The sequence below is a fragment of the Macaca mulatta genome, chromosome 2, assembly GCF_049350105.2.
Source record: "Macaca mulatta isolate MMU2019108-1 chromosome 2, T2T-MMU8v2.0, whole genome shotgun sequence".
Taxonomy (NCBI): domain Eukaryota; kingdom Metazoa; phylum Chordata; class Mammalia; order Primates; family Cercopithecidae; genus Macaca; species Macaca mulatta.
Genome location: NC_133407.1, coordinates 80,978,748 through 80,994,067, shown reverse-complemented (window position 1 = coordinate 80,994,067; position 15,320 = coordinate 80,978,748). Strand labels below are relative to the sequence as shown.

The window sequence follows — 15,320 nt, the reverse complement described above, 5'->3', positions numbered from 1 at the left end:
TAGCTAGATAGCATCTCTTTGTTAATTTTCTCATCTCTACCTTGCTAATCTTCTGGTCCTCATAGAAACAAAAAAAACTGTTGTTTTCAACTAATTTCTTAGAATGTTTACCACATATAGATATACAGTATTGTTCAATTCAAATAACTTTTATTAAATGTCTACCATCTGATATTCACTGTGCAAGTACATGCTAGTGAGTTTACAGAACTGTACTTCAGATAAATGCAATGATGTCCACCAGTGACTTATTTTTATAACTCTCTTCTCTGGAATCTTTTTGTCTTTCATTAAAAAGTTCACAAAGTTTCTAACGTCTGGTGTTAGTGGACTGTGTTGAAGTTGATGGCATATTGTCAGATTTATTCCTTCTCCAAAGAGTTAACCTTGAGGCAACTTTATGCAATCTATTTTACACAATCGTGATTGAGGATAACACAGGTAGTTGAAAGTTAATTATCAACTCTGCTTCAAATACTGACGGAACACCTAACTTGAGATCTATTAGCATCACTGGAGGTCATTGAGACTACTGGAAGGGCACTTGGAACACACACATACAGACACACACACAGCAGATTACATGAGACAACAACAAAACCCCATAGAATACTACTTCAGATGCCTCCCCCATCCCAGTAAGTGTGAATGTGATTTGATTAATATTTTCTTTTTACTATTAAATGATGGCTCTGCTGCTCGTTTTGGTTCAGGACAAATCAACTGCCAAGTGCTAAATATTCTCAAATAACTAATTTCATTCTGATAGAACCTTTTCAATGTTATATTCAAAAAGCCCATTTTTAACCTTCCAGTGTAGAAATAACTTTCTTATATTGTGAAATGAAAGAAGAAATCAAAATTAAGTTGTGTTTTGGAGAAGAAAGAAGAAGGATGCTCTTCATGTTGTAGCAATGATTTGTATCAGATTCCTTCTCTAAGATTTGTACTTCTTATATTTATTTTTCTTGCCTATTCCCCAGGTTTTTAGTTCAAAGTAAATTATCAAGTTTTTTTTTTTTTTTTGACTAAATCTTGCCTCTTTCCTCTTTCTTCCCCTACCCCCCAAGTGTAAAACATGGAGAAAGCAGAATTTTCTGTTTTTTCCATAATGGTTCATTTGTATTCTCTGAACCCAAGACTAAGGCAAGTTCTAATGTCTTACTGTTTTATGTCACCACTGAGGTAGCAGTGACATGCTGGCTGCTGATGAATAAATATATTTATCTGGCTTCTAAACCTGCTTACATTGTTGAATAATGAGCAGATGTTAACAATTACTCTAAATGTCTTGGATATTTTGTAAAACTTTTATCAGACTTAGAGTGGTTTATTGATTTAGTCAGAATCATGCCCTGGGCACAAAACATATTGTCGTATGGGATTCAACATGGGCGGAATGCATGTCCATTAACATTTTAAAACTCTGATACAAGGGCCCTGCTTCTGGAACCTTCTGAACAGTAGGTATCTCTAATATGTTCTTGCTCTTCCTGCATAAACCAAAGCATATTTATTGACAGTTTTTTATGGCCTCACTTTTAAGGATATAACAATTGTATTCTTAAAATACAATTCCTAATTGTACAAACAATTAGGAATGAGAAACAATGAATATAAGATTTGAACACCAGCTTCGTGCATTTCAGGTTACATTACAATCCAGCACAGTAACAACTACCCATGTTTGTTTCTAAAGTAAATCACCAAAAATCTATACTCCCATTTCTCTGGAATTATGTTTTGTTTTTTGTTCTTTTTTGTAACATCAAGCCATTTTAGTTGAATGATACAGAAAGTCACTTTGAATTCAAATATAAAATAAGGTCATCCATCATGTTAACAATTTAATTACCTGAGTATATATTTTTCCAGCAAAACAAAAAAACCATTATTTGTTGTGTATCTTATTACTGAGTTGTTGCCTCGGGACAGCTTGGCTGTCAGTGGGCAGGCCTTGTGGTAAGCAATGGTGAGATAGGGAGCAGATAAGCCCGGCAGTCCTCTGCCTTCCTTTCAGGCCCCCTCCATCCGTGTTTCCTGGAGGCCTTACCTGTTAGGGTTCTTGTAATCTTTGTGGCAACAGTGAAATGGTGACTTGTAAAGGCAGCGAAGCATGACAGAGAGAGTGAAAGGGTCGAATGAAATAGAAATGTGATATTTTCTATCTTCTGAGAGCCCAGGAAATAGGACTCCTGCTGCCGAGCTGGGGTTTGGCATTCAGTCCTCACACTGGGTACAAGGAAAGTTGTGAGATTTATTGTTTAGGACTCATGGAGGAGACAAATTAAACAATACACCAGTTTCTCTTATTGTTTAAGTAGTTGCCTTCCCAGTGATTTCAGATGAAGGAGTAAGGTCAGCACTGAGGAAATGAGAAGATCAGAATAAGGGAGGCAAATTGGAAAAGAACAGCTTCTGTGTCCTTCTCGGGGCGTTGGAATTGCAGGGCTACCTCCCTTTTGAGGACTCACCAGGTGGCAGGCAAATGTCTGTAATGTGGGTTTGTTACTGTTTGCTTGCTTGTTTTTTAATTGTACACCCTCACTTCTACAAATACCTATAACAACACAACCTCTAATACATTGATCATATAGCAACAATCCTTTCTAATCTGGGGAGTGGTGGACATAAAAATGGCAAGGAATTTTTTTCCTCTTTTTACAATTTTATGCACTATGGTGGTTGGCAGTTTTATTTTGGCCTGATTCCTTGCAGGGAGCGTTGTCAACCGTGGAAGACAGAAAACAAAGACCAGACTTACACCAACCATTAGTACACGCTGCCTGTTTCCCGGCTGGATAATGTTACAAGAAAGGAAGGTGTTCTATTCTTACTAAGGCTCTGAATTGAGGATAATTTTTGCATTTCAGAGTGGAAGACTAATAAGTGATAGAGACGACAGGGCTTGCTCAACAACTTTGGGTATGAATCACTCAGGTAGCAGAGGGGGAAGCTGCCTGGTAGGAAATCTTTGCTTCTGAACCTCATCCAGGCAACCCTCCTGGATCCCTCTCTCATTTAACCTGAGATGACTTAGTTCAAGAAATACGTTCGTTCTGTTCTTGCCTGAAGAAGAGCTACTGATCATTTTATGGTTAAACAAATCCACAGAAGTTTCTTCGAAGTGAATTTCACTGTGGATGATTCAGAAATTGCTGATGATGGCACGGAGAGGGTAGATTTTCTTCTGGGTTCCTTGATAACTTTACAAATGCATCTGATTTTCACAGCGAACGCATGTTTTCATAAATGGAAACAAATAAAACAGTAGGCAAGGGCTTTTTCAAATGCTTGCCAAGTACATTAAACACACAAAAGTACATTCACAGCGAAAGTTGGTTGAAAACAGCTGTTTAAAAGGATTTTTGTTGAATGTAGTTAACAGCATCATCATTATAAGGCCTGAAGCAAACGTGTTACTGATTACACCCCATTAAGAAATTGGAATGCATTCCCCCAAGGAAACACCATAGCACATGCTATTTGAAAATAACAACCAGCTCCAAAACACTCAGCTAAGACTTTGTTATAGATTGTGCAGCCTATCTAATAAAGATAAAACTCTCAGGAAAATGAGAGTACATCTTATCTTAACTAATCAGAATATTTTTCACAATATTGTTTGACTGGAGGTTTCCTTGGCGTCTTTCACCTTTTCCCCAAGCTGGCTCTGTCTACTGCAGTCACACACTTGTAGCTGAAATTCTACAAGAAACCAGATATGAAGGAAGTTCGGAGATTCAACTTGTTATTGCATGCAAATTCAGCTGACCATTTGTTTGAATGTGAAACCCTATGTAGTTTTAAGTCAGCTTCTTATCAAATGTTGTTTATCCTGGGAGTTCAGAGTATTCTTCAGGTGGGACAGAAAGCTCTGTTGGGGTCTGTGGGACATGGAGAATTTAATAAGGACCATGGGATTACGGCTCTGAGAAATAATGTTCATGTGTTGAAAAGGCACTGTCAAAACGCCACGGAAGCAGGGCTGCAGAACGTCTGCAGCTCAGCTGTTATTGTCCAGCCCGTGTCTGTGCTGCCTGTCCACCGTGGCACAGACACGGCTCTACAAACACTTTTCATAATGGCCCAGAAGCCTCCTGAGGTCCCTGGGGAGTTAGGTAGAAAGGAATTCAAAGTCCAATACTTGGTAAGAAGAAGTTAAAAAAAAAATTTTTTTTGAGGCTTTTATAACTTTACACACATCTGAAAGAGAGGTCAGATTTCTCCTGGTGATGAAAGCGTCACCGCTGGGGACTAACCTCCTTTCACACCATGGGGGCCACACCATGGGCCCTGTTGTGAAGGGCAACCTCCTCTCTCCCACTTCCTGAAAGGTGGGGTCGCTGCCCGAGATGGTGAGGAGGACTGCAATGTCCATGGAAGTACTGGTGTCTTATATACATGTAAAACTCAGTGACAATTATGGCGACATGAACATGAGAAATGATATGATAATAAATGAAGAATTTTGTAGTTATTATTTCACTGTGTCGTTCACATTTGACTCCTAGTGATGGGACTTTTGATGAGTGCTCTAAGCGTTGTGAACCTCTGTGCCCTTATTTTTTTACAAGAGAATTATGATACCTGTCAGATACAACTTTTGTGAGCAGCACATTCTTAGCATATATATGGATATTTATCTGTACATTTGTATATACACACACAAATGTGCGTGTGCATATGTGTGCTCATATACTTAAAAAGAAAGGACGTCAGCATTTTTACTACAAGCATTGCTTGGGGATTCAGGGCCTATTTGAAATTTAAGATTGTGAGAGAGGCCTAATTATTTGTTGAAGGGGAGGAATGTTCCGGGGAAAAGTCCTTCTCCTCCACCAAGGGAACTTTGGAGACCCTCAGGATTAAGCTGAGGCAAAAATAGACTTCTCAGGCTAGAGTACATCCCCGCCCAGAGTGATCAGGGATCCTAATCTCATCGCTCAGGATTCCCAAGACCATGAAGGAGGCTGCGAGAATGTGACCCCGGGGTTTCTGAAAGGTAATTACATGCCAGATGGCAGTATCTGGGAGCAGGCGGTATCGTAAACACAGTTCCCTATGTCGTAACCTAGACTTCATTTTCCCTTATCGCATGGTTCTTGGAGTGTGGAAGGCTCTACTTGGGCAGAGTCTTGATGGGAGAGCTCTGAACTCCGCAGAGAAGACTGGGCACAAAGCCTGGCACCAGCAATTGGCCTGTGCACCTGAAGGAACTGTTTTGAATGGGACAGTCTTTACAAAGCACCTTTTGTCCGGGCTGACAGTGAGTGTGGGGAAAACTAGTGGAAATGGTGATAAGTTTATTACACCAAAACTTTGATGTAACAGATAAATCTATTATTGATAACGCTGCAACCATGAGTCTTGGGAAATGTTTTTGATAACATGACACAAATATTAGTATTACCAACTATCAGTAGAAGTCATTTGCCAGAAAAAAAATACAGGTGATTTTGAACAAAGGCCATGGTGATAGGGGCCAGCTAAGAGGCCAGGTAACTATGTAACTCTATCACCATTTCCTTTTTCAATGAATTGTGGGCAAAGTAAATAATTTTAAGGAACCTACATGTAAATGCATTTCAAAAATAATTTCACGACTTAGAGTAAAATTGATGTATCATCCATTAAAAATGAGAGAGATCCCAGTACAATTGTACCCAGAAATTCTGGAGATGAGATCTATAACTAGAAATTTCATCCTCACAAATGAAAGTGAGCTGGAGGTACATTCTTTATCATATGAATCTTATTCTATCTTGTTATTGTTTATATAATTGAGGCAACTTATTGTTTTTCCTGGCAAGCAAGCTATTTTTTTCTTATTACACAAATAATTATCTCTTCTTTTTTTTTTCTTTTTTTTGAGACGGGGTCTTGTTCTGTCACCCAGGCTGGAGTGTAGTGATGCTGCCACATCCAGTTAATTTTTAGATTTTTTGCAGAGATGAGGTTTCACTGTATTGCCCAGGCTGGTCTTGAAGCCCTGGGCTCAAGTGATCCTTCTGCCTTGGCCTCCCAAAATGCTGGGATTATAAGCATGAGCCACCATGCCTGACGTCTTTGTCTTTTTTTGTAGTAAGTATACTCATTCTCTTCCATAAACCCTCATCCCTTTCTCCCTAAATTCTGTAATCATTTACTGAACATCTATTATATTCTAAGTGCAGCTTAATTTACTAGAGACAGATAGAGAAAACAGGTTGAATCTCTGATCCTGAGCAACTCATATAACTTCTTTTGTTCAAATTCTAGATGTGACTGAAGTCAACATATACTTTGAATAACATTGTCCCCATGGAAAAAAAAAGTTTCTCATAGAAATTACTGTAAAAAAGGAATCTCTCAAGTGGGTGCCCATATGACAGTAGTTCCATTGAGGCACAGAAAAAAAAATTAGGACCTGTTTCTACCATTATACACTCATATTTTTATTTGGATTTATCAATATACATATTATTATATCATATATTAGTACAGTAGCATAATTGATTAATTTACAAATAAATATGTCAACGTATTGGAGGTGTATACTCAACAAATTTTATTGATAGGGTATGTTATGATAAATGCTTGAGGACTACAGCTCTAGATTACATTCTTAATGAGGGCAAAGGGCCTGGCCGTCTTGTTTGGCCTTTTACTGTGAATGGCAGTGTCAGTCACATTTGGGCACCTAATAAATATTCAGCAAAGAATGAATAAATGGGTAACAAATGCTTTCTCTTTCCTTTACAGCTACTAAATAAAAGTGGTCTATTTAATAAATTCATTATTCATAACATGTGACAAGGTACTAGACAGAATATACTTTATAAAAGACCCTGACACAGACATGTTATCTTCTCCCTAGATTTTGGTCTAATGGTAGGTCTATGCAGCATATCTGGGGGGATATCTTCTACAGGGTTTAGCAACTTGATATCCCTAAAATTGCACTTCATGGGCTACTCTTGTGCGTACTGCTTACTTGCTTGACCTTGAAAATAAGGTATCATGGAGTCAACACATGAAGGAATCCAAAGAAGGTTATCTGGTTGATCTCATTTCCTTTCTGGATGGGACAATATAGACAAATAGGCTTATACTCTATTTTAAACAATTCTACATCCTCCCCCATGAACCTAATTAAGTGCTGGAATTTGGGTTTACTTCTAAGGATAATAAATATTTGGCCAAGAAAAAAATGTGGTAAAGGTAAGTTCCTTAGGTTTATTGAACATTCAGTGCTTAACATTGTTATTCTTTCTCCTCTTCTTTGTTTCAGTTGAGAGGAGGATGTAGGTTTTGTGAATTCATAGAAAGCTTGGAGGTTGGCAATATAGTCCCAAGGAAATAATGTGCAAAACAACAACAACAAAACCCAGGTGACTAAAGTTTTGATATATTCTCTGCAAATGTGTTCCTTTTACCACTTCCATATTTACAGTTCAATTAAGTTTTTTTTTTGTTTGTTTTTGTTTTTTTTTTTTTTTTTTTTTTTTTTGAGACAGGGTCTCATTGTCACCCAGGCTGAAATGCAGTGATTCAATCTCAGCTCACTGTAGCATCAACCTCCTGGGTTCAGGTGACATTCTAATCTCAGCCTCCCAAGTAATTGGGACTACAGGTGCATGCCACCACACCCAGCTAATTTTTGTATTTGTTTTAATAGAGATGAGGTTTTGCCATGTTGCTCAGGCTGGTTTTGAACTCTTGAACTCAAGCTATTCACCTGCCTCAGCCTCCCACAGTGCTGGGATTACAGGCATGAGCCACAATGCCCAGCCCTCAATGAAGTCTTTTACAAATAAAGCAAACATACTATTTTGATGCATGACAAGACAAGCACAATGATAAAAATGAATTTAAATATATCTGGGATCATACCTTAGAGTTCACAAAGCATTTTCACACTGTTTATCACAGTCTCACTCTTAGAGCCAATCAGTATATGTTTCCCAATTTTGTGGAGAAGAAATGAAAATTTCAATAAGTAAGTGACATAACCAGGGTCCCGCTATTTCTACACCCAGAGGTACTTCCTCTACATTAGTACTCCTCAGATGGCAATGGAATGTTATTTACCTGAGGTCCTTGATTAAACGCAGAATCCGATTTAGCATTTCTGGGGTGAGGATGGAGATTCTGCATTTCTCACAGGTTTCCAGTAGGTGATAATGCTTTTCTGCAAAGATCACACTTTGAGTGGCAACATTCTGCATCATATTTGATGAGATTAAAGACAACCCTGCGGACTAGCTTTGTGCAATGTGTTTAAGACATTTCGAGCCAAAGACTTTGAAATTGGTTATGACTGGTTCCTGCAGGAGGAGAGCAACCATAATACCTTGAAGAGTTAATCAGTCATTCTCCTTTCTAAACTTCTCTCAAATATGTTCTCTTCTCGATTTCACTTCTGCTACTTCCATTCAAGTCACCAGTGTCTCTCTGCTGGGCCATCACAACAGCCCCAGATTGTTGGCATCTCTTATTTGCCATCAGCCTCTCCCACTGGCATCAGTTCTTTCTGTCTAAAATACAATGTCATTATGCTGTTCCCACCTTTAAAGGCCCACAATGGTGTTCAATTTCCAATATGATGAAATGCAATTTTTGAGCACAGCATATTAGGGACTTCACAGTTTGACCTGTCCCCTCCATCCATACCTGCAGCTACAGCCTACACTGTGGCCACAACCCCTCCCTATTTAGCTTTAGACACTATATTTCATCTACCCCAAACATCTCACATTTTCCAAATATAGTGTGCTTGCTCTTTTGCTTCCATGGAATTTCATTTCTAAATCTGTTCTATTTCTTTACTAGATCCAGTGACAAAAGTTTTTACAGTCTAGTGAGATACCTGGAAATGTTCCTTACATAAGTATTTGTTGAATGAATATGCTAGATGCTTGATATAACTACAATAACTGTTGGATTAGTATGTGAGGTTGGTAAATAGTTACAATACTTGAAAATAAAATAATTAGGCGTGGATATTTGCCTGGATTTCACAAAAAGATTGCTAAAGGTAATCATATCATGGTTAAAGAATGCGGCCGGGCGCGGTGGCTCAAGCCTGTAATCCCAGCACTTTGGGAGGCCGAGACGGGTGGATCACGAGGTCAGGAGATCGAGACCATCCTGGCTAACACGCTGAAACCCCGTCTCTATTAAAAAATACAAAAAACTAGCCAGGCGAGGTGGCGGGCGCCTGTAATCCCAGCTGCTTGGGAGGCTGAGGCAGGAGAATGGTGTAAACCCGGGAGGCGGAGCTTGCAGTGAGCTGAGATCCGGCCACTGCACTCCAGCCCAGGCGACAGAGCGAGACTCCGTCTCAAATAAAATAAAATAAAATAAAATAAAATAAAATAAAATAAAATAAAATAAAATAAAATAAAATAAAATAAAAAAGAATGCATGGAAATTGCAGAAATTGCAGAGCAGTTTATTTAGTTGATCTTGACCAATGACATGCTTGGAGTAAAAGCAAAGGGAGGTCCTAACTCTAGGTTGTGCCTCATCCTGTGGCATGTTCCACAGATGTTTCTTTCCCTTCTTGCCAATTTATTTCATTCAGACCAGTAACAATCTGGGTGACACGACTGATAATGTTAGCTGGCCCATTTGTATTTCTCCCGTCTGCGTCTGTTCTATAATTTCTGTGGGACTGTTGTTCATTTCTGAGATCTCCAAGGAAGAACTTCAAAGGGTAGTGCTTTTAAAAATCTTGACCCTTTTGTAACAACAATGAAATATCAGTCTTGCTCTTGCAAGCAAAATGGCAGAGCTGTTGCCTTTGGGGAAGCAAGAGAAATGACAATAACCAAAGGGGGCAGTAAGACTGTTCTGTCAGAACATCAGTATTGGGTTTTTGTTAAGAAAAACGAAAGAGCAAGTTGCCAGTCAAGCTAATTGCTAAGTAAAGTGTAGACTGAATATTGGGCAAGATGTTAAAAACACGTTTGAATAAGTAAATATTAACTAAACAATTAGCAATAGATTTGATTATGCTACATGAAACAAAACGGTATGTGTATAAACACAAAGTCACATACATACACAAACATGTAAAATATCTTTAATTTTCAGGAATGGAATTCTCTAGCTTTTCTAGTATCAGGAATCTAGAAGTTTCCCTTTTCTTCTTTTTCTCTATTTTCTGCTCCCCAAATTTCCCTTTCTGTTCTACTACTACCTACCTACCCGCTTTCCCTCCTCTTTTTCTCCCTTCATTTGTAAAACATGTTTCCCACTGAACAACTACATAACAAGCTACTTACTCTGGTCTTTTTTGTGTAGTGAGGGGAAGGAGGGGAGTGTGGTGAGGAAGAAACTGACCCAGCTAATTCCAATGTTCCAGCCAGTGAACAAGACATTGGATTCTAAATATCATACAAAGGCATGATTCAAACCTCAAGAAAGATTGAGATTTGTGGTCAGGAGCCCTAAACCAGTTCTAAGTTGTGAAGATCCTGGTTTATTATGGTGGTGGTTGATGTAAGGAAGAGCAAAGCTCCTGCCTAATTTGGAGAGAATTCTTAGAAATTGAAAGTAGAGACCAAGCTAGAAACACATTTGAGTGAACTAAGCCAAATCTGAACGAATGACTTCTTAATCTGACCTAAAATTTTATCAAATGATAGGGGCATAGTTTTTATCCCTTTCATTCAGAAGTGACTCAGCAAGTACTCCTGAGCCTGCCTAGGCCAGAGCACAGTGCGACATAGTTCATATTCGGAATGTTGGTGCTTTCAAAGTACTGAATGTTTTTAGTGTCTCCACACCTCTGGAAAAAACTGGACAGCTCCCAATATTTGACTTGTGTCTTCAAGGTTAAATAAATGCTCAAACAGTGAATAAGGCAAGGGACCGATCAGAAGGAGCTTGAGTTCGTCATGCATCAGGAACCTTCATTGCTCCCTTTGGACTGTGCTGGCCAAGACTGTGCTAAAGCAGTTCCATTGACTATTCAGCTCCACCTTTTCCTTATGTTGTTGTCTGTCATTCCAGTACATTGGTTATCAGACAAATTATGAGAGAATTACGGTGAAGAATCTTGTAGTTATATAGATGAATTTGATAAAACTTTCCAGCTAACCTTTGGAAACCACCCTTAGCAGGTACTGTTTCTGAGATTATCTGAAAGCTTTAATTTTCTATGTTGGCTTCTATGTTACAATTCTCAAAATAAATTTGGAAGCCACTAAGGTTTTACTGCATTCATTTGTCACACTGTGGTTTAAATTTTATATTGAAGTACTAAAAATAAAATTGATCCCAGTTAAAGGCATTTAGGACTGGATCTAAATGACTTGTAGAACTGGACTTGTCCAATATGAAGACTGAATAAATCACCAGAGATTTTTGGCAAGATCAAGACCTGGTTTGGGTTGTGCATGAAATTCCAATGATAGCCCAGGAATGTCAGGAGGCTTAAGGTTAATGTGGTCCTTTTAAGAGAAATAAGAGAGCATTTGTGTGTATGTTGGTACACAGCCTGATGAACAACATTAAGAAAATGAACAAATGATATCCCTATGCATTGTTATTAGTTAAGGCCTACTGTCATTCATTCAGTGAATGTTTCTGGAGAGTTCACTTTGTTTCAGGAATTGTGCTTGATACTGTGTATGTAAATATAGCAACTGTTTTGTTTCTCTACCAAGTTGGTCCACTTTAGAAACTTTGAACCAGGAAAATAATTAAGATTTCTTAGGGTTAGGAAAGAAAACTGAGACTTCCATGATTAATGGAATGGATTTGCACTTTTCTGGAGCAGATGGTACAGGGGCATCTCTTTGGGAGAAACCCTGGTTGGAAGTCAAGAAGAATGTTTTGTGGTGTGAGTTCCCTTGTTACAGTCATATTTAATAGTTAGAGCAGAGTTCACATCTGGGACCCCTTGGAGAATTAGCCATTGTGAGAACAGTGAACCAAGAGGAAACAGAAGTAATAAATATTAGAAGGCTTAATCTGATCTCTTGCCTGTCTTCAAAGGAAGCTTCATTTGTAAAGGACATGCATGATCGTGAAGAAAGGACCCCCATTAGGCAATGCAGAAATAATAAAAGACTGTGTCCAAAGTCCCTGGTATAGGGAGGTTAGAGGACTGGCTCTGTGCTCAACTGGGAGAGTGATGGAGCTGGACTAAAATTCATCTTTGGTTCCCTTTTCAGGGTCCTCTGCTTCATAGGGCACAATTATTTCCTTTTACACTTCATTAAGATTTATCTGACAAAAAACTTCTGCATGGAAACAGAAGAATTAGAACTTGGCGAGGCAGTTTATGTTCATTCAACTTTGTTTTTTCTCTCTTAAGTTTTTCTTTCTTGAGTAAGAAAGTGTCTTCTCTCTTTTTTTGTTTTCAGGGAAGGAGTATGTTTGAGCTCCTCCTTGCTTATGGAATCAAGAAGAAAATGAACTATTCTTGAATACCCTTCACCCTTAATTCTGAGGGTGAAGACCAGAGAAGCACCGCTGAGGCAGATATAATATACTTACCCATTTTCTCTCTTACTCTATAATGCTGCCTGATGTAGTTTGAAAGTATCCTCATAATCTAAAAGAGGGGAAGTAGCCTCATGGAGTGAAATCCTGGTACTCCTAGAAAATTATGACACGACTCTTGTGTGTGTGTGTGTGTAACATAAATTAGCTCATGTTGTATGTCTTTTTGCAGTTTGTGTTTTTCATTAAATATATTGGTCCTTCTAATAATAGTAAATAGTTTATATAGTGCTCACTCTGTGCCATGCACTTTCTATGCACTTTGGAAACTTCAAATTATTTAATATAGACTTACTCCATTGTTTTAAATTACATTTAGTTTGGTTAGTCTCTAATTTTTGGATATTTAAGGTGATTACTTTTTTTGTTTCTATAAACAATGTTGCACCAGATCTTCTTATGCATACCTTCTTTCTTGTATAAGGGTGAACGGTTGCAAAGGCATAAAAAAATCTAGTACACATCACCTGATAACAGTGGTTGCCTTTGAGGAGAGGGAGCGGACATAGATTGAGTTGTGGTTCTAGGGGCTTTAGCCTCATATGTCATGTTGTATAACTTTTTTTCTTTTTTGAGACAGAGTCTGGTCTGTTGCCCAGGTTGGAATGCAGTGGCACGATCTCAGCTTATTGCAACCTCCGCCTCCCGGGTTCAAGCAATTATCCTGCCTCAGCCTCCCGAGTAGGTGGGATTACAGGCACGTGCCACCATGCCTGGCTAATTTTTTGTATTTTTAATAGAGATGGGGTTTCACCATTCTGGCCAGGCTGATCTCAAATTCCTGACCTCAGGTGATCCTTCTGCCTTGGCCTCCCAAAGTGCTGGGATTATGGGAGTGAGCCACCGCGCCCGGCCATAGGACGTTTTTTAACAAAAACATAGTCTCATATTACTTGTGTGTTAAGATTATTTAAAAAAAAATAAATATAAGGCTTGAAGTTCTTAGGCACATAACTTAACCAACCTGATCTTTTTATCCCCCACTTTTAAAGTACCACCTACCATAAATACTTGATATGTGGCTATGGCAGACAAATGCAAATGTTATATGTTACCATGCTTTATAAGGTGCTAAATATATTCAAGTGACTTTTATTCTAACATACCTGGATTTCAGTCATCAGTAAAGGTACCTTAGAATCCACAAGAAGTAAATACGCCAGTGAGTGTTCCCTAGTTTTAACAAGGCTATCATCTGCGTCTAAAAAAAAGAATATATGTTGTATTAGTGAGAATTCAATTCAGCATGAGAATTCACATACAGCTTTAAAATTTCATATTTACTTATGTAAATACCAGCCCTCTTAATTTATTACCACTTTACTTGTTAGAATCAGGAGTACTTTTGAGTATTGGTATTGTGACCAGCATTGCCAACCCTTTTAATCTGTAACTCACATGGTATAGTTTCTGGAGCTTTGTTTCATACAGCTGTTACAATTATACCATGTGACCACCCTGAACCTGTGAGCATGGAGGCACATACATGATCAAATTGTAGCAGTAAAAAAGAGAAAAGAAGAGAGTAAATTAAATAGTGTATTTTCAATTGCCATTTGCGTATCATTAGAAAACTAAGATATTTATCAGGGTAACAATGTTCCAGCATAGATGACCTTGGAACATTATCAAGCCTTCTTGCTCACAAGATATAGCATACTTTAAACACCTTAGGCAGGAGACTTTCCAAAACCAGACCCAATGACAACACCTAGATAACCATTTCAATCCTAAATGAATTTCAGCGATAAAAATGTGTATAAATATCTAACCCTATGAGGATAGAAAATGTATAGTTTGCTCCTTTCTGTGTAAGAATGTTCCCTTCTGCAGCAATCTGTTTTGAGGTCAGATCAAATGTTGCCAGTTAGTTTTGATTTCCTGGCTTTTTAAAAGTCCTTGCCTTAATGTCACTACTCTGGGCCATCCATACTATTTTAGCAGGTCCTAGAATAAGCATTTCTCCATATAAGTACATGCTTTGAATAACTTAGAGGGGACACACACACACACACACACACACACACACACACATCTGTACCTTTTCAGGTAAAAGAACTTCAATGAAAACTCTCCCAGAAACTTTGCTACTTAGCCTAGTTATTGCCCTGCCTGTTTTCCGAAAGAGTTTTTTCCCTTCTAAACGAGGTTTGAGCCAAAGAAAGAATAAAGGTTCTTTATGGTTTAAATATGCCACTCCCTATTGTGCACTTTTATGGAGCAATGACTTTTATTTTAGTTTATATTTTATATCTATGATCACTTCAAAGTCTATTAAACTCTGGAATAAGAGATGCTCAATAGAACTTTCAGCAGTGCTGAAAATGTTCTGTAATCTGCACTGTCCAATGTGGTAGCCGCTAGTCCTACGTAGCTATTGAGTACTAGCATTAATGAGGAACTTAATTTTTAACTGTATTTAAAAAAATCATTTCACTTTAAATTGTCATATGTGACTAGTCGCTACCATATTTGACAGTGCAGTTATAGATCATTTTGTCACATTCATATAGAACTAGAGAAACTTCAACATTTATATTGTAGACTTTTCATAAGAAAAACTACCCCCTTTAGTTCTATTTAGCATTATTTAATTTGCCTCCAAAATTTGAATTCAAACCCCGTTCTCTAGGGTTTGTTTTGCATCAGCCTTTGATTTCTTCCTGCTCAACCGCTGTGCTACATTCAGCTACTAGGTGTTTTTGGTAACTGACATCCAGAAAACAGTGTAGTGCTAGGAAATAGGAAAATATGCTTAGTTCATAATATACATTACAGGATGGCCTTATTAGATTTCTTATTCTCATTACCAAGTTTACATT

The 15,320-nt window shown here is 38.2% G+C and overlaps 1 protein-coding gene across 10 annotated transcripts in view; it reads left to right on the top strand.

Moving 5' to 3' along the window:
- MECOM (MDS1 and EVI1 complex locus) overlaps positions 1–15,320 on the top strand; it is a 594,123-nt gene that overhangs the window by 388,835 nt on the left and 189,968 nt on the right. The gene's annotated exons all lie outside the window — the stretch shown is intronic.